At 46.2% G+C, this 18,580-nt stretch overlaps 1 long non-coding RNA gene across 2 annotated transcripts; it reads right to left on the reverse strand.

Annotated features, from left to right (window-relative positions):
* Positions 1 to 387: 387 nt before the first annotated feature.
* LOC134139681 (uncharacterized) lies at positions 388 to 17,881 on the reverse strand. Of its 2 annotated transcripts, XR_009958241.1 has the most exons (4): positions 17,725 to 17,881; positions 11,936 to 12,076; positions 2,537 to 2,678; positions 388 to 1,400 (listed from the first exon to the last, which is right to left on the reverse strand). It is a non-coding gene; the product is annotated as an uncharacterized LOC134139681 (long non-coding RNA). The 2 variants fall into 2 exon arrangements; XR_009958240.1 differs by lacking the exon at positions 388 to 1,400 and having other exon boundaries at positions 2,269 to 2,678.
* Positions 17,882 to 18,580: the final 699 nt, after the last annotated feature.

Here is an 18,580-nt window from a genome sequence, read left to right on the forward strand (position 1 = left end):
GAACAACATAACTTAGGGTACCCAAGCTGCAATGAAAAAGCACTTTCTTTCCTCAGAGACCTGCTGGCGGGAGAGTTGCTAGCGCTGACTGTCATGTTCCCCTAAGCTCTGATGTTTTTGCATGTGCAAGAAAATGGTAAATACCCAGGGAGGAACTAAATGCAAGGCCCAGCACTAAAACTTTGTTTGACTAAAGTAATTACATGTTTCAAATCTGTAAATGCTGACTGGAAAGTGATTTTTCTCACATCCATCCCCCCTAATCATCAAAAATTCTTACCTTTAGATCCTTTAAAGCTTTAGTGTGCCTCCTGTTGATGTAATCACTTTTCTTCCTCTCTGAGTTATGAAAGGGGAGACAAAATCTTTTGCTGAATGCTTCCCAAATGTTTTTTGAGCTTTACAGTAGTTAGTGGTGAGCTGTTACACTTGAAGAAACTCTCTTTGCATGTCTGCATGCAGGCTCAGAGCTTGTCCATAAATTTTAGCCTACATTTTTACTTTAACCTCCAAATACTGTAGGTAGCTTTTTTTAATTTGAGCATTTAATTATATCCACTCCACACCCAACTGTGTAATGTGCTTTTATTTCTATTCTCATTCCTGGAGACAATTAATAGCCTTGGTTCCCTTTTTCCCTATGCCTTTGCTAACTGCAGCAGCCAATAAGTCCTTTAGGACAAAAAAGATACATAGTTGGCTTTATTTTTTTTTCCAGGCAATTGTTTTCTTCTATGTCTCGTTGGTATGCTTCAGCCTTAACTCTTCCTGTTGCTAAAGGCATCCTGTTCTGCACCAGCAAAGCCCATGCAGCTATTACTGGACGATGCAGGTCTGGGAGATGTTAACTGCAGATTGCAGCAGGTTCCTGTCATGTTTTGGGCAATGTGGCAGCAAAACGGTGGTTATTCAGCCATCCAGTGGTTCCAACTCATCCCCTCTGTGCTCATTCTCATGTTCAGACAGGCTGCACAGATCAGTTACCTGGGGCAGATTTGATCGTGGACTTACTGTAAGCTGGCTGCTTGCGGGTACCAGGCAGTGTGCAACGTCTTGCTTGTAGTCAGTGTGTAACAGCTTCCCCAGGGAGGAGTGTGATTGCATCTGCTACAAATACTGCTTGGAGCTTAGACTCCTGCTTCTCACCACAGCTGGCTGCTGTGGCTGGATCCTTTGTAATGTGCAGCCTTAATTTTGTTTCGTTTTTGTTTCCTTGAAGGCAGAAATAGGCTGTAGCCTGGAAGTACATCTTAAGCTAAACGTTGCCAGAATTTCCTCTTCCCCAGGACGTTTAAATTAGCTGCAGAGTAACTGGAGTTGCCTTCCTGTGTGTGTAACTGCAACGCGCTTCCATATCGATTTGTGCGTCAACCCAAGGGAGTGGTGTGAGTTAGTAAATCCTGGTAGGTGGGATGAGCATATTGGGGTGTCAGGAAGAGCTGTCACACTGCTTTGCCCTCCCCCATCCCCCCCAATTATGTTGCCACTCTGTCTGAGCCTCAGTGTGGCACCGTGAGGACCCTACCCGCAGAGGAGGCGAGTGCCCCGGCCCGTCTGAGCTCCTGTTGCAGCAGTGTGTGGCCATCATGGGAGCCACCAGGACAAGGGACGACCAGGCACTGCCCGCAGGACACAGGCTGAAGTGGCAGCAAAGGGAAGGCGCTCCAGCTACCCTCCAAAAATGCAGGATATGAAAATGAGCTGGAGGACGAGCTGGGTTGTACCTTCAAGAGAGATTCCCCCTCATCCATAGCTTTTTGGGAGCACCTCTGCCAGCACCCCCGCTGTTGTTGACCAGGACAAAAACCAGAAGGCAGGTGATCCTGAAGTCCCGCATTACTTCAACCCATTGAGCTAAAAGCAGCCACAGAGACCCAGGAGGCCTTGAGTCACAGAAACCTGAGCTGGGCAAGGGATCGCTTCCCACATGTATTGAATATCACAATATCACTACACACAAGACAAAAACAACTCTCTTCTGGGTACTGCAAGAGCCCAACTGTTTTAACCTTCCTTGGCTGTCCTGTGGGATTTTCAGTCTTGCCTGGTGCTCAAGAAAAGCATCGTGTTTCTCCCGGCTGTCTGGTAAAAAGAGGAGATGCTGGAGTAATCCAACAAACATATTCATGGATATTGTCAGCTTTTAGCTGTGCAGGGATTGTGGGATCTGTCGATCAAGGCCCACTACAGAGATTTATGTATTAAAAAAAAAAAAGAAAAAAAGAAGAAGAAGAAGAAGAAAGCCTAAAACTGCCCTGCTGTCCTGTTTGTTCTGTAGTGTGTGTTTTGTGCTGGTGTAGGTGGATGCTCCAAAGAAAACCCACAGTCCAGAATGGAAGTGCCTGCTTAGCCCTCCCGACATCAGCAGAAACAAATCACGGTTTAATCTGTTGCTTTTCTGAACAGACCTCCTTTCTACTCTTAGGAGGCAGCCTCTAAAGTAGGGATAACCTCCAGAAGTGTGCTTGTTCCTTTTTAGATGACCCACAGTCTCACCAGCTTTCAACAGCAGGTGCAATTCCTGAAAACTTCTTACCGTTTCCAAACTGACCAAGGATGGGAAGGGACTGCAATTCCACACCTGGCGAAGAAATGGTCATTTTTGCTGGCTCATCTCTAAGTCAGCACTAGGAACTCAGGTTCAGAAGATGCCATGTCCAAAGTATTTCTACAAGCCCCTGAAAGGAGGAAAAGAAAGTTAGAAGAACGGGCCCTTGAAACACAGGCAAGAGGTAAGAGTAAAGGCTGAGTCACAGCTTGGACCTCACGGGTCCTTCTGGAGAGCACGATAGCTCTCTAGGGGAGGACTGGGCTGCAGCTCATGTTATCCATCTCTGAACTTCCTTCTGAGATGTGCTCCTAAACGTTCTCCAGCAGGGATCCTCTTCTCTACTGCAGGATCAGAAAGAGAAAAGCCTAAACTGAGAGATCCCCGTAACTTCCTCGCTATCCTAAGGATCTTGACAGCATGAAGTATGGAGAACACAGTCAATCCCCCTCCATACTGCTACTTTGCACTCAATGTTCACCTATCTCAGTGACAAAGAAAGCATAAATTTGTCTATGCACTGCTCTTTGCTTTTAGGCTCTAATGAATTTTAACTTTGCCTAGTGAAGCACTCAGTATTTTTTTTAATTGCTCACAAGTGGTGCATTTCCCTTTTAAAATAGAGGAAAATCAAAGAAAAATATTTGCCAAAATGCCCGCACTTGTTTTCAAAACCTATGAGATGCACTGTAATAACACCTGGGGCAAGTTTACCACTGCAACGTTTGAGCATTGAGGCAAGTACAGTAAATGCAGTGAAAGCCTTGCTCACACGTGGGGCTCTGTCCAAGCTGCCACCCTGCCACCCTTGAGCTATCGCAGTATGCCCTACAGCTGTCCTCTCTGGTTGTTTGAGACCTATGCCCTCCTCTTCTTCACCACACTGGAGAGGCCAAAGATGCTGTGCAAAAGAGGACAAGCAAGAGGGTAAGAACTGGGTATTTTTCACCTGCCCCAGCATAAACACCAGGCTTCTCCAGTCTTTCAGTCTTCCCAGAGCATGTTTAGCCATCATTCTTGCAAATCCTCACAGTTCAGTAGAAGAGCTCTTTTCTCCTGTCCAGCTCACCGTGAAAGTCTTGGCAAACTGAGCAGTCCAGGTGAGCTGCATGACATAACACCGTGGGGCAAAATAGTATCAGTTTCAGAAAATGTGATTCCCAGGGAAGTTTTGGCCTGAGGTAGCTGGACCATATGTTCTTCTAAATTCATTCCCAGAGGGGCTTCACTTCAGCCTTCCACCAAAGGTTTCCCAGCTTTCTAGCCAAGCAGCTCATTTTCTAAAACAAGGCAAATCAGCAGTTTGTGCTAGCAATGCTTGGAGTTACCTTTTACCAGTGAAGGAATCCTCCCCCTCTCATTTAAGTTTTGTATAAACACAGAAGCTACTGTGAAATAAGAGTTGTAATATCAAGAAAGGGGAGATCAGAACATAGTGATCCTCTGGATATAGTTTGATGCAATTTTGAGCTGCTTGTAGAAGATTGGCTGAAGCGTAAACTGATTGGGGGAAAAAAATTGTGCTGTTAAAATATGTTACTGATTCTTTAGTATATGGTTTGGAATAGCTTTTTCATGACCTCAGACATCTAGGAAAGCTGCGTAGATCTTTGATGTCAGAGCAAAGGTGCAACTAGCCAGCAGCTCTCGTATTCGCAAAGGCAGCGTCCTGCCCTGAGTCACGTCTCAGTCCACTGATTGCAGAGCCCCCAAGTTAGTGGTGGCCCCTCTGATTTTTCCCTTCTTGTGTCCGTGTGGCACTGCGGGTAGGTGTGGTAAATGTCGAGGCAGGTATGGTGTTGGAGGGCTGTCCTTCGGGAGCCGTTGGCTCTTGGTGTAATACTTGATCGCCTGCTGTTGTAAAGGATGCTGCGGTGTTTGGTGACTGATTCGTGATTCCTGGTTGGATTTCAAGTTAAGAGATTGTTTCCTGCCAAGCTAAACTCCCACCATGGTTTCAGCTGTACGTTGCTCCCTTTCCGTTCCAGTGGAGTATTATACTCGACAGCTGCTCTGTTTAAGCCCAGAAGCTGTAGTTGGTAGCAAGCAAAGAGATCTCCATATGACCTCTATCTTACTCATAAGCGTGCATTACGAAACTTAACTGATGGTAATAAAATGTTTTGCTTTCAGCATGCGGTCCCTGTGGTCCAACGTTCCCATTTTCAAGAACCAATGTATTAGAGTTATTCTGCTGCCCCCCAGTTTCTCAGGAACGTGTCTCATACCGTTGGGTGCAGGCATCAACATCTAGCAATGCATGTGAATATCCTGGTAGGACTAGGTAACACTGAACAGGCATAAAGTGGTATTTTAGTCTTTTGGCCTCATAAAACTGCCAGCGCTCCAAACTGCATTGCTCTTTGGCAGAGACTGCTGTCTTCGTGGCCAAGATGCAGGCACTGACACAGGTGGACATGCTAAGATGCTTGTTTTGTCTCTTGGTTGTGACCGACTCTGGCAGGTTCAAGTCTGACTGGAATAGTTTCACAGCACAATTTTATTTTGTTTTATAATAGGTTTTATTTTCAGCTATATAAAAAAGGTGTGTTTTTTATCATCCTACACAATGGATATTCTTGTGCAGAGAAAAAAACAAAAAAAAAACCCACTTTTTTTCCCCCTAAGTTGAAAGCATGAATTTCCAACTGTCGGTTTTGTTCTGTGGGTTGCATTAAACCTACAGCTGGTGTTTTTTTGAGTAGGGTACATTTTCCAATGCATGAAGCTTGTACTACTCTATTGCTTGCAGAGTGCAGTCCCCAAGCGTGAATGTGTACAAAAGATGGATGATTATATCTTCCTGGAAGGGAAGTCTTCCGCTGTAGAGTCTGTTCTTCTGTAGAGATAATTTGCGTATAATTAGAAATGGCCCTGTGTTTGCATTACGCCTTTGATACTGTGCAATCTTGGATTGCTTTTCACTCTGCAGTACGATCTGTCTGGGAAACACTTTATTCACCCCTGAAAGCCTGCATTTAATTGTAGCATATGGATACCTGCAGGCCTTGATGCAGCAAAAGCCTCTGCATCCAAAAATAAAACGTTGCTTCCAATAAACTTTCAAATTAGTCTTGTTTTCGGAGGCTGGAGAAGTTGCCAAGATTATTTACATGAAAGTCTGGTGCACTGGCTAAAGCACTATTTCACTCATTTCTTTAAAAAGCAGCTCTGAGCAGAGCTCCAGCTGAAGGTAAAACCATGAGCTAACACACTCTCCTGTGAGAAAGGAATATTTAATAAAAAGACCTAGCAAATGAACAATTTTGGTACTGCAGATTTGCAGTATCTACAATATTTGGCTTTGGCCTCAATTCTGAGGTCAGTGTTACTAGCAACGTTGTTCCTTTTTGGCTATAAGAAATTATGACACAGTAATATGTGATCACGCAGACTTGCGAGAGCTCACATTGTATTTGATAACAACAGTCATAGAAAATGCTGCCTTGCCCAGTAATTGCTTTCCCTACTGGAAGGCTCCAGCATCGTTTACCTCAAAGCAATATTGTGAGAGTGTGGACACTTTTCTCCTAGTGAGTTTTGGAAGGGAGAAAGGGATGGATGCAGAGCAGGCTGGCTTTTTATTTTCAGTCGTTGCTGCCTTAAGCTGTGTAGAGGGTTCATATTAAAAATGTAAAGTTATGAATGTGAATTTGCTGCTTTACAGAGAGGGGCCCCCTCGCTGCAGGAGCTGGGCAGCATCTTGGGCTCCCCTCCTCTGCCTTCTGGAGCCTTTCCCAGCCGTTGCTTTCCACTTCTGCACTTGGAGTGCCGGGTCTGCATCTCAACTCCTGGCTGCGCGGCCTAGCTCTTTGCTTGTTTAAATACAGGTCATTGGATATAAGTGACCTATTTTGTAGGTCACTTATTGCCCTTTGCAATTTTTTTCCCATGGTATTTGTGTTGTCTGCTCCTGGAGTACGCCTCTCCCTAGTGTCCGCTCTTTTACGAGGTACATGAAGGTACATGAAAACGTTGACAGCTTTAACCCAAATGTACCGCTACAAACGCAAGGCATGTTTCAAATCCATGCGCTTCACCCCAACATGATTACAAAACATGCAAAGTGCTGCCGAACGGTAACAATGGACTCTGACTGTAAACTCCAGCAAGCGAGCACTTTTGTTTTTAAAGGAGCTTTCTCCATAAAAAGATTCTCATTTCTTGGCAAGCACTCGGGGTGGTTGATCACGAGGTGTGTTGTGTTTGTTGTCTTGTGAGGGCCCGGGGTGTCATTCGGGATATGCAGTGACCATTTTCTTGGTGCCTACATTTTGAGGACTGAAAGTCCGGCTCCTACTCGCCTCCTCTTCCCTCCCCCCTTTACTTTGAGAAACAACACCTTGTTGCTGAACTGAGATGAGCTCCCAAAATCAGGGGACGAAAAGCTACAAAAATCTAATCGCAACTGCTTTTCTCTCTCAAGGTGACCCTAGCTGGGACCTCTGTCTGACTCGGCTTGTTCAGGGGTGCGATTGGTTATGTTATGGTTCAGTTGTGCATCTTTACTGGCCTGAACGATGGCGCAAGACCTAGCAGAGACGTTGGCCCTGCTCTGAGGAGCATGAGAGACTCCTAGAAGCGTCTGACACAGACAGATATACCCGGCATCCATTTGGTGGCTGGTGCTCAGCTTTGTATTCATGTAGCCTCACACCTTACCATACGTAGCTTGTTACTTGTTCTCTCATAGGCAGGCAGGACCCAGCGATAGACACGTTAAGGTCATACCTGCTTATCCTAAGTCCTTCTCTGGCATGTTTCCCTTTACAGAAATGAAGATCCAACATTAGAATCATCATGTTTAGTGGGCTGCTTTCATCATCTTGTTACTGTATGAAATGTCCTTTCACTGGTAGGGTGGTTAAGAAAAAAAAAAACAAAACCACTAGCTTAACGCATAGTCAGCAAGCTTAAAAAATACCCATACCCACAAATAAGTAAGTAAATAGGCTAAGTGTAAGATAGCATGTAAAAGGAGGCAGTCAGCAGAGCAGCTCCTCCATAAAGTGCATGATGAGCAGCGGTGCAGCTTGCCGTGACGCCGGGCAGGCTCGCCAGGCTTGCTTTTGCTAGACTTGGAGTACCGTAATCGCAAAGACTAGTAACTGTCCTGAGAGACATTTGTTTTTCTTGTAAGCCGTGTCCCTTTGCTTTCCCAACCGGTTTGTGTTCATGGCATTAATGGAACCATATCTTTAGCGTAGCTGAAACGGTGTCGACGTGTTTGCTTGTCCGTGTGCCCAAGAGTTGGGCAGCAGCAGCGTGCGCCGCTCTGCAGTGCTGTGATATGAAGCCCTTTTGATGTGGCACGTGCAGTTGCGGTACTGTATGTTTTTGATTTCGTCCCTACCTAGCATACACGGTCTCCCCACATTTTGGACACTGAACCAAACCAACTTTAAAACTAGCACTTTAAGTACTAGTAGTCACTTTTCTCCTGACTATATTGAGCACTGCACTTTTGTAAGTACTATTAGCACTGAGTTTGGAACCATTTGTTTTTCCCAGTCCGTGCAGCCTCTGATGCGCAGCATTAATCGTGTAGGGGCTGTCAGAACATCATTTTGAGGTGTACGTGACCACAGTCTGCTGCCTAATTTCCATTGCGTACGTGTTAGCGATTTTATAAATTAGAGGAATAAACCTATCAGAACTGATTTTAAATCACAGAACGAACGTCTGAATCACTGAAATCTTGGTGGACATGGTTGTTCTGAACTTGGAAGTCACCTAGAGGACTGAGAGCATGGTTTTTAAAAACACCAAAGATGCAGGAGGAGTTGCAGAGGGGGCCGGGAGGGTGCAAGATTGTATATTTTACACTTCCTGAATTGCACAGACCACAGGATGTGACATAGCGCTCGACGAGAAGCGTGTGGCAGGTACTCTCAATTTGGGCATGAGAACTTGGCCTTCACTATCAGAATGGGTCAATGAGAAGCAAAGTTAAAACCACTCTTAGATGCTGATGTCGACAAAGACTGTGCTCAAGCCATTGCAATAAAAGCCATCACTGTGCCTGTACTGAAAGTGCTGTCAAGATAGGGTGTGGGCTTAAACTACAACAGATGGTTTAAAACAAAACACTTGCAGATGGTTTTGAAGCCGGAGCATAATGACCGTTGGGTTTGCTGTTGAATCGCAAAAACGGTGGTGGGAGTTCATCAGGTTTGGCATTAGCAAGAAGTTTTGACGTGCATTGCTGTTCTGGTTAAATCTGTGCCACAAGGTATGGATGCTTTGCGACCTGAGCTCCCTCACCGGCAGGAAACCGATCGGACAGAGTTTGTCCCAAACAGCAAAACATAGCTGTGATCCTTGGGGATTCGGCATTAGGCGATGATCTTTGTCATGCAGACTGTTCCAGGTTTGATATCCCAAACTGTAAACTTGCAGCCTGCTCATGGTGTTTTACGTCTTTCCAAACCCTGATGGGTTTTGGGTAGCATCATGGCCGTTGCCAGGGTGCTGCACGTCCTTTCCATAGGGAAGTCGGCATTGCAGACTCCTGTTCATCCTGGTCTAGCAGAGTCTGTTGAGGCCATTTTGGCAATACCCCTTGGTAGCAGTTTCTGCCCTGACGTGATGGATAAGGGCCACTGTTTGTAGTAGTCAGTCGCAGGATCGGTGCGAACTGAGAATCTTGTCCTTCACCGCTAGCAAGTGGATGTAGTGAAAAAAAAACCCACAACCTTCAGAGAAAAAGGTAGGAATATAGTTTTTGTTTCTTTCCTCAGATGAAGCATTTTTTCCTGACCAACTCCAGTATGGGAAGGTGTTTTTGCTTGGGTTCAGTTTAAGCTTTTTTCTTCAAGAGACCTTTATAGGTTTGAGTATTCAGTCAGAAGTGATTAAAAAACAACAAACCCTGAGCAGCCTGAAGAGTTACGCTCATATATTCTGTATCATTTGATTTTTAAAGTGATACTAGAATCCAGATTTTTTTTTTAACTGCCAGATTAACTTTGCTAATCCATCTTTAAAGAAATACTATCTGGCAACGTTGCTACATCTTAGCCCTCAAATTATCGTGGACGTGGGGACAGCCTTTCCAGAAAGTAGCTTTCTGACTTAGAGCCTAGATCCTGCTCACTTTTGCTAAGATGTAGGCTTGTAGTTCTGAAAATTCAGCCCCTGTGTTGTAACCCCACAGTGAGCTGAACGGTCTCGTTTAGTCTTTGGAAATGAAGCTTGCAAGAAAGGGAGGAGAGACACAGGGTCCCTCCCGCCTTTTTTTCCCTTTTCTTCCCCCCTCCCCACAAATGTAGTGTTTTGCCCTTTCAAGTTGGCATCTTGTCCTTTGGAGACTAAGAAAAAAAAAGGGTTTTCCACTGCATGGCACAACATGAGGCCCAAGTGTAACCTGGAGCATAGCACCTCTTTCTTTTGAAGAACCTTTTAAGAGGAAAAAAGTTCTTTTAGGGATTTCTAGTTGTTTGGTTTTAAGGTAGTTCATGGAAAATGCATTGTAACGGCACACAGACAGTGTTTTACTCAACTTTTCTTTTTAGGGGACGTTTTAATTTCCTTCCATAGTTTAGAGTTCTTTTTGGAAAGTATTTCAGACACATACAGATGACCTTGAAATGAGTCAAGTTTATCAAAAAAAAACAAAATTGTGCATTGCAGGAAGCTGTCCCAAAACGCACATATACCCATGCACCTATCTGTGTGTATGTGCATGTGTGTATGTGTGCGGATACATAGATATACATATATATATATATATATATATTTTTCCCCAGCTGTTCTATTTTTGATTTTTTGAGATATTAACCAAAAGGTGTTTTAAAGTCATGGCATGAAAAAAACTAATTGTAAATCTGAGTACATTGTGATGCTGATTAACAGGTTTTCTGAAACTTATGTGATGCTTAATATTTTCCTTGGGAAGTTTTGTTTCATGTTAGATCATTGTTCTGAGGGATGTTGGTCCTCCTGGCATTAAAATAACGGAAATAAAATGCATGTGTTACCAGTGTAGAAACGGTGAAGAATTAAGTGTGAACTTTACTGTACGATACTGAATCTGTTCTCAAACGAGCTGTTTTGCTGTTCAATAGTCGACATATAAAAATGCAAATGTACTGTAACTTAGCACTTTCCCAATGGACCCTGTTCTCACTACGTCCCGGAGGTAAGAGGTGGGTTTGGCCGGGAGGGGGCTGGCGGGCGGTTTCTCCGTGTGCCTCGGTGCTGTCCCCACTTGCATTAGTGCATCGGAAAGAGGGGGAGGCTCTGAATCCTTCCAGCATATCCCATTACTGGAATTGGCCAGAAGGAAGCGCAAATTTTGGAATCTCTCTAAAAAGGGATTTTCCTGTCTGCTCAGCGGCAGGCGTGGGGCAGAGTCTGGCTGGCACGGTGCCACTGGGACATGCCGGTGATTGGGATTTGGGGGGGAGGGGGGGGATGCCGGTGCCTAGGGAGCCGGCAGCAGTGGCAATTTGGGGAGCAAGCGCCCGGCGCCACCACCGCCTCCCTCCTGCCCGCATCCCGAGCGAGGGACGTGGCCAGTTCTAGTGTTAACAGGGTGCAAAGTGTTACTTGTCCTGTACTGTACTGAAAGGGTGAATTGATCAGTGGCTGTATTGTACTGTATGAAAACTCATAAATTGCCTTGTATCGTTTATAACGGACTGTCCCGTGTCCCCACGCGTCCCTCCCGCCCCCGCTCCGGGTTTTCCGGTGACGCGTGTTATCAGTTACGTCCCACAACTCAGTGGTGCTAATTCTCCTGTATCTGATGGTGCTCCTGTGGATGCTAACTGAGGACACGCTCATCACTGCTTGAAGTCTACGCGTCTTTCCCGTCTGTTTGTATGACGTAAGACACACACATGCACACACACACACGCAGCGATAAACTTGAATTTGTTTCGAAGTACCATTGACAATCCGATGTTTTCTATGTGTGCTTTTATTTGGCTTTTCCAGAAAGCAGCTTCGCAGGTGCCTGTTTTGGCTGGGAGGCAGTTTTGTCCCGCCTGCTTTGTGGGTTCGGCTTGGGGAGGTTAATCCCCTAAGAGCCAGCAGGGAGGAGGAGGTCTTGTGGAGGGGTTGCCTTTTGGGGGAGACTAGGGCTGAAAGCGTTTGGATTTAGCCCCAGCACCCCCGTGTGCAGGGACAAGGGCAAACATCGCCCATCTTGGCTGCCAGAGGAGCTCCCACCCGATGCCGCAGTTTTGTGGCCTGTCGGATGAAGGGAGCAAACAGCTCCCCCTCCCCAAATCCCTGCGTGAGCTGCTTTTTGGACAAGAGAAAATCTGAGTATGTTTTATATCTATTTGAAAACGGAGTCTGGTATTTACCCCTGTTACCAACTGGATTTGCATATCGTTGTTTGCCACAATATTTGTTCTGTCTTAAAATAAATTTGCTTACTTGTGTAGTCTGAACTGTCTGGTCTGCTTATTACAATCTGGTTTCTTGGATGGCTGCTTCGGGGATCAGCCGCTTCGATGTGCCTCTATGGCATTCCTCGCCTGGGTGCTTGCTGTGAACACGACGAGGAGATGTATCTGCCTGGCAGAGGAAATAATTTCAGACTCAGAGTATAAGTGTTTCCCTCTCGGTTATCTCACATTTGTCTCAGGGGTTTTTTCTTTTTTTCAGTTTTATGTCTTTTTTGCCCCTTTGCTCTATATGGTAAGTGCACGTTAGAGGGATTGCTGGGGTTCAGTGCTCTTCCCAGTTATGGGAATAAATTGTTGCTAGCAGATTTCTGGAGGTTAAGTAATTTTGGAAGCCAGTGTTTTGCATTTGGGAATGAAAAGGATTTATTGCGAGGAGCTCACTGAAAGCAGCAGCAACCCAAAGCCGCGGAGAGCAGCAGGCTGAGATTCAGCAAACCCCTTTCTCTGTTACAAGACCAATATAACTCCGGTGTGGCCTTACAGTGCAACGCATTAACAGGAGCTCTGGGTCCAGCACTGGAGGCATCTTGTTGGTAAGTAGTGCTTACAGAGGGCTGAGAAAGCCATTTTCACATGCGTTTCCAGGGATTAAACAAATGAGATTAAACAAAATGAAATAAATTATTAAATGGATTAAATCAAAGATTAAGTAAAAGAAATGGACTGAATAAAAGAAATGAACACACATTCCAGATTCGTGTTTGCTGTCCAACAAAACCTGCTGCAGCACCTTCAGGTTTTCATGTTCCCTCCCACACCCCCCCCCCAAGCTATTCTTTGGTTAAAAAGCTCATGGGCTGCTCCATTAGGGGGCTTTATGCTGCTTTAAAATGTATGCAAATCTCCAGTAAATATTTCAGAGGAGCCCATGGGAGGTCTCTATTGATTGATGATGACTGTCGTTGGCCAAAGCGTTTTATTTCAGGTCTCTTCCTTCCAAAAAAAAACAGAGCTTGGCTGCCAGAGGGCCGATCAGACCTGCAGGCTCGTCGCGGTCTGGCCACATCCCGGCTGAGCAGCGTGACTGAAGATGCACCACGTTGTCCCCTGGGGAAGCTGAGTGCTGGGGGGGACGGGGCTTATTTCCCTGTCCTTCGCCCAGTCCTGCACGAAACCCTTCTCTTGCCTTCTTTCCTTCCAGGCTGCGATTGCTGCTTTGCTTCCCCAGTAAATCTGATGGAAAGGTCTCTCCCCACCCTTTTTTCCCAGTTTATCGAGGCTTTTGCAGACGGTCCCTGCGGCTCATCACCGGATGAGGGCGGGCAGCGGGGCTGTGTTGAGCACAGCCAGTGGTTTCTTTTCTCCCCGCTGCTCCACAGGTTTTAAATCCCAGAGCAGGAGAAGTGCTGAAGTGAGGGACTGCAGCGCAGGAACAAGGGGCTGTTGGTGAGTCCTGGGGGGAGAAGCAGCTGATTTTCCACAGAGTGGCATGGAAGCAAAAGCCCATCCCGACAGCAGCTGCTCTGACAGGTACGTGGGCCTTTTCTCCTCAAAACCACCTCCATTTCATACTCATAAGGTCTGTGTTGGGGCCAAATTTGGCTTTTTAAAGCTGTGCAAACAGGCAGCTTAGTTTATTCCAAACCTCCCATCAGCTAAAAGCCTTCAGGACTGTTCACAGGGTAAGTAAAGTTTCTTTGCTTTAATATGCAACTGCCTAGAGGCACCGTGGGAGCCTGTCTGCTGGCTCATCGCTGCGCCGCCGTCTCCCCACGCTTAGTTTTGCTCCCAGGACATCGCAGGCGGGGAGTGCTACTCCGTGATCGGTGCTGCGAGGGCACGCCGGCACCCTAAGGAGAGCGCACTGTTTGCAGGGCACGGCCACCTGCCACCCAGCTGATTTTCTTTATTTATAGCCTTTTTTGATGGCGTGCTAAGTAAAGAGCATGCAAAATCCTAGCAAGGGGACTGGAAAGTCCATGTTTTATCCATTTTTTAATCCATTTTTTTGTTTCACGTGGAAACATTATTAACACTTAAGAAACTCATGAAAGAAAGCAGTGCAAAGATGCACAACTAGTTAAAGATGATGTGAATGCACTATTAACATGTAGTTAGAATTGGAAATAAAAATAGCTCATTTTTTTCATCATCATCTTTATTCTCTTGAGCCTATTAGAAGGAATATAGTGACTCTAGTGCAAGGGCTTGTCCTGGTTCACGTGCTTTTAGTGCCTGATAGAAGCAATGACTTCACTGCTGTGATTTTTTTCCCCTAAAACACAAGTATAATGCTATGAATATAAAAAACTTTCAAAACTGGTGGATAAGCCCAGGCAATGCCTGCCGTATGCAGCAGTTGCAGTAAAATTTATTGGTCACCAGGTGGTAAGAGATACTCTTTGAATGCCCGAAGGAGTTCCTTAACGCTCTGGTAGGACTCGAAAACACTTTTTGTGGCGTTTCATTTGTGAGCTTTATCAGATTTACTCTCCGCTTTACCTGCTGTTGCTCCTGTTATAAATAGTGATTTTTGTTCCCTTGCATTTTGTGTCAGACCCTAAAAGAGCAACTCACCACAGAGTAAAAAAATCTTGAAAAATCAAAAACCAAGGGTCCAAGTTAAGCATTTGAATGCTCCAGAGCCGGCGTTTCTTTTGTGCCTCTTTACGTTGCCTTCATGGCTATTGGCTTTTCAGAAGATTTCATCACTGAAATTATTAAACTTCAGAGACCTCTATGCAGAATAGCCAAGGGACAAAACGAGCAGCCCCAGCAGACGCAGGGACAGAGGCAGCTCCTATGGCCAGAGCTGGGTCCTTTTTCTCCTTTTGCTTTCCCAGGAGAAAGAAGGACCAGCACAGCAGCAAGAAAGCTCGGCAGAGGAGCCCACACCACCATAATCCACGAGTGTTTTGGGACACCAGGGGGTCTGTCAGCTGCCACCCCAGAGGAGCAGCTCCCTTGCCCAGCCGCAAATTGGCAAAATGTGACTTGGGGCTCCAGCTTTGTGTCCCCCCGTTGGACCGTGTAGTGGGGAGAGGCCTTTGCGGCTGGATCCCAGGGTGCAGAAAGAGAGCCAGCTGGCATGGAGCGCATCCCTGTGAGCCCCCGGGGAGCAGAGGCTGCAGCGATGCCAGCGGGGACGTGGGCGGCTGTTGGTCCATTCCCCGGAGGGATTTAACCCGAGACAAGCCCCGAGCAGCTATCCTTCCCCACAGCTTTGAAGAAACGCATGCCTTTGAGGGCCTGAGATTTGAAACACCTACAGGGGATGCACGGTGCTCTGGAAACACCCCGTGGACGATGGCTGCACCAGTGGCGGTGGTGGAGGATGACCCTGCGGAGCCGCTTCTGCAGAGCCTGAGGCTGGGGGCTGAGGTTGAGGTCTGCGTGGGGGATGCCACCGGCAAGGGCCTTGGCAGGGCCTACCGGTGCCTCCAAGGCCACCTGGCCCAGGGCAGCACGCGGGGCGACAGCGGCTGCTGCTCCGCAGCGATGGCTGTCTGGCCTGACTTGGAGATCACGGTGATGGCTGAAACCGGCCCCGCATGGCGGTGCCCCCGCATGAAGGGGCCCGAGCACAGCTCGCCTGCCCGCAGAGACACCTCGCTGGCCAAGGGACGGGTGAAAGCCTTTGCACGGTCTGAGAGACGTGTGAGAAGCGCCCTCGGGGTGCTCCGGGGCGAGGCGGCCATGTGCCAGAGCAAGCGCCTCCACAGCAAAATTGCGGGAGCTGTGTTTCATCTGAGGAAAGCTCACAGGAGGATTCACAGAGCTCTGAAAATCATAGGTAAAGTCAGCCAGAGGACACACAGGGGTCCCCTACCAAAATCCTACAAGGCCACATGCAACACATTATGGGAGAGCTGTGATCTCGAGGGTCACCATTTCACAGCAGCCAGGAGAACTTCATCTTCCAATCACTTCTCCCAGAAAAGAAAAAGCAAGAAAAAGGCCAAGGAAGCAGGCAGGTAGCACGAAGCAAATGGTGGAACAGTCCAGGTCTAAACACCAAGGGGACAACACAGGGGAAGCAAAAGAGTTGCCACTTGATGCACTCCCACGCTCTCCAGGCCATGGGGGGGGGGGGCGGGGGGCAGGGGAGACTGGCAAGCCGGCAGGCTCGGTGCACAAATCCCTGCTGTCCATCACTGCTTTTTCAGGGATCTTGCGGCAAGCTGAAGGGACATTATCTCTGGACGGATGAAATGTAATATCTTCAGGGAGCTTCACAGCTATCACAGCAGCTTTTCAGAAGTCTTTGAGAAAATAGCAGAAGGAAATATCCTTCTACCCACTCTTGAAACTGAAGCAAGAGACAGACGAACGTGAAGCAGTTCTGTGGCACAATTCAGATTGTGATAATTTTTCTCTCTCTGTGCCATTTACCTGCAGAGTTAATTCTGGAAATACACCAGAAGAGTTGGAAAAGTCAAAGAAAAATATTCTGAAAGTGATAAACATCTTCAGGAGCCTTCCAAACACTTGCTCCTGGGCAGAGAAAGAGGAACATCTGTGGATTATAATGGAAATGATCTCTACAAAGGTAGCCTTCATGAAAACTTGTGCACCAGTGAACACGCAGGTATTGTTCTTTGTCCTTGAGCAAATATTTTTTGATGCTGCTAAAAGCCTTGTTTGGAAAGATAAAAAGATGTCTTTAAATAAAGCTGCTGGTCAAGAGAAGAAACAACTTCTGTTTGAACTTAACTAAAAGGCCTTGTCCTAATTAAATGACGTCTATGAGCCCTTTGCCAAAGATCTTAAAACTGAAAAATCACACAATGTGATAGATAAGAAACATGGGACAGAAGTGTCAAGTCACTGCAAAAGTCACAGGCAATCAGCACAAGAAAATCCTTATTTCCCCAATGTTTTGATTTCCCATCCCACTATTTGCTGTGTGGGAGAGATCCTGGAAAAAGCCTTGTTTGCAGACGTTGAGAGGCTGGAGGAGCTGATGCTGAGATTGATGCTGAGTGGTACAGAGCATTCTGAAGCCCTGAGAAAGCATCTTCACATTCTGCAGGAAGAAGCTGTGAGCATTATTCTGATATCTGATGAAAACATGCTGGGTACAACAGCCTCAGTCCTATAATTTTAAAGCCCAAAGCTGTTGAGACCTACACTGAAGTGGTTATGATGTACAAAACAGTTCACTTCCTAAAAAATTCAACAGCAAAAAAAGTAGAGGAACAAAGATATGGGGCTTGTTGTGGTTCAGTTCAGCACTTCTCCCTGAATTAGTTCACTGCCAAGAAGAAATGGCTTCCTTTTCATTCCTGAAGGATAAATCATCAGAGAATCAAGGCAAATCTGTTGAGTTGGCCATCTCTGAGCTTCAGGGGGAGCTAAATGTGATTTAGGATCCTTCTGCAAGCATAAATTGCTCCTATGCATTTCACCCATTGGCAAGCATAAATTGCTCTTACACATTTCACCTGTTGACCAGAGAATTTGCTGAACTTGCAGAAATATGGTTATTTCTCTGCATATGTTGACTGTGTACCTTATACCATCTTACAGAACTATACTTATGGAAGCACCATTAGCCAGACTACTGCTTGAGTACAACTATATATAACTATGTTCATCATTGCTTGAACATTTAATGTTGTCTTCCAGGAAAGATTTGGGGGAAATGGCTAGTAGTATGAGAGTAAGGAAGGCTATTGATTATATGAGGTCTGTTTGGGCCAGAAAAAGAAATTGTGCCCTCTCCCTGCTGATGTACCAAATGCTGAGCAACCGGAGAAAAATCTGCTGCTGGAAAAAAAAGGGGGGGAGGAGGGGATATGATGCTGGTTGACCTACCTAACAGTGCAGGAGGGACTTGGGAGTCTCAGGCCCCAGTAAGCAGTGTCAGAGTCCTGTACTGCAGACATCTCCGGAAGTGCAGAGGTCCCAACTCCTTCCAGCTATGAGAAGCACAGGGTAAGCCTGCTGCTGCTGCGTGCCTTTGCTTTGAATGGCAGGGATAGTTGTGCATCCTGAGGTAGGCACAGATAAATGTTAGTATGCTTTGATTTAGGAGACTTTTCTTTTCTTTTTTTTTTTTTTTTTTTGGCCTCCCCCACCTCAGCCTTAATAGATAAGAGGCAGCAGTAAAACTCACTTGGTTTTTCCATGCACTCAGTGCTGTGCCAGCATCCAGCTGCTGAGAGCCAAGCAGGGAATTACCCAGAGAGGCAGCCGTGAGTCTGACGTAACATTTGGACACAGGTGCTCAACACAGGTTGCCAGAGTAAGCTGTGAAATAACCAGAGCATTATGATCACAATCTTTAATGGGATGGCCTCAGATGTTTACAAAATCATAAAGATTGCCTATTCTCCATTTCTGGATACCAGCTCCAAGTAAAGAGAAGGTCATCCAAGAACCTATAGCATGCACATACAGACCGTGCCAGCAGCCTTGTTTTTACATATATAGGAATTATAGGAACAGAGAGAGAGCACTCAGAGCTCTGCTGACTGCGTTTTCCAAGTTAAGCGGAAGCTCTCTGCTGCAGAGAGGCGATGGGAATTTCTGAGTAGTTCCCTAACGGCTTGCCTTCCGCTGATACTGCCATGGCAAAGGATGGGCAGGCTTCAGAGTATTTTATGTAGAAAATCCTTTTTCTTTCTTAAACGTATTTTTAACCAGTGAGTTCATTTAGGGGTTCGTGGAG

Source organism: Rhea pennata, chromosome 4 (genome assembly GCF_028389875.1).
Source record: "Rhea pennata isolate bPtePen1 chromosome 4, bPtePen1.pri, whole genome shotgun sequence".
In the NCBI taxonomy this organism is placed as follows: Eukaryota; Metazoa; Chordata; class Aves; order Rheiformes; family Rheidae; genus Rhea; species Rhea pennata.